The following is a 1,554-nucleotide window of genomic DNA, read 5'->3' as shown; positions in this document are numbered from 1 at the left end:
CTAGTTCAAGCAAGTCAATAATGGATCTGATCTTCACTAGATTTAGTGAGATCTGTCTTCTTATGCCTTCGTAGCTGAGTCTTGTACTGAGTGACCTTAGCTCGAATCTGAGCACTGAAGTAGATCTCAAGCACCTTCCAGATCTCTGCAGAAGTGTTACATTTCGCAACTCGAATCGGTATTCCATCGGACATTGAAGCAAAAAGCCACGAGACCAGAAGTTGATCCTGTTGCTCCCATGCTTGGAATCTCTGGATTGACTTAATCCAGTTCTTCATCAGCTGGCTGAAGAAACTTTGCCGGAGCATGTTTCTTTCCGGTGAGAAAAGCGACGAGATTATGACCTTTGATGGTTGCCATGATCTGTTTGCTCCAGATCATATGAAGTTCGTCGAATCAAGCTTCATCGAGATGGCATTATTAAATCCGATAGGTCCAGATCGCTGAGGAGCTAAAGCTCCTTCCATGGCGGCAGAAACTGAACTCGCCGTCGTGGTTGCCATTTCTATCGGCTAACCTAGAACCTGCTCTGATACCATATTAGAGTTTAAGACGGAAGAGAGAATATAGAGAATATAGAGAAATAGTCAGAATGACTATCTTGAATTCATTAGAGTAAGCGCAGAGTATTTATAGTACCGGTGATATATCACATCAAACGGTTGAGAGTGAGTCAACATATTACATAATAGCAAATTACTATACTATCCTTAATATTTTAAAATGTTAAGAATATTATGTAGGAGAACAATTTTACCAAACTACAAATTTAGAAGCCAACATGTGGCATGTGGTGTGTAACCATTAAAATATGATTCAAAAAATAATGACCTCGTCATGTTAAAGAAATTGGCAAAGTTTGCTTATTCACCTTCCTTCAAACATAACACCTTAAAATTCTCAATTCATGGGATTGGCCATCCAATCCAAGAATGGCTTCTACTGCTCCAGACTTCGAGCAAAAAAAAAACTAAAGAAATTATCACAACACATCTAATTTACGAGGGAAATAAAAACTTACTAATCCGAAACATTCAATATTTTTTCATGTTCATTTTAACCCACACGTCCACTTTTTTTTTTTTTACATCTACATACATGTGATAAATGAATGAATCTTGTTTTGGTTGTTCCAAATTCCAGTTTCAAGTTTAGCATTAATTCATGTGCGTCCTCTGTGCCTGAGAAATAAAAAGCTGAATGGAAATATAAAATGTCAAGTGTGCTCAAAACCTGTGGTGGCTCCTTTCTACGTTTGCGATAATGATTGCAAATGTTATTTGCATAAATCATGCGGAGATTTGCGTCTTCAGATTACAAATGCTTGTACGACGGATTCGGAATGGACGTGGAATGTGCAATGATGATGACATCATCACTAGGGTCTAAAAAAAGTCTCTGACACCTAAGCCATCCACATTCTCTGTCTCGGATCGTTGTGGAGCGTGAGGCAGTGAAATGCGTGGCTTGTGAGTCCATGTTTTCTGGCTCGGGTTATGGATGCGCTCACTGTGACTATTTCTTGCATAAATGGTGCGCCGAGTTTCCACCGAA

Source organism: Urtica dioica, chromosome 6 (assembly GCF_054948205.1).
Source record: "Urtica dioica subsp. dioica isolate 48M chromosome 6, U.dioica_male_clone48M_v1_H2, whole genome shotgun sequence".
In the NCBI taxonomy this organism is placed as follows: domain Eukaryota; kingdom Viridiplantae; phylum Streptophyta; class Magnoliopsida; order Rosales; family Urticaceae; genus Urtica; species Urtica dioica.
The sequence above is the reverse complement of the archived record's forward strand: the minus strand, read 5'-3'. Positions refer to the sequence as shown.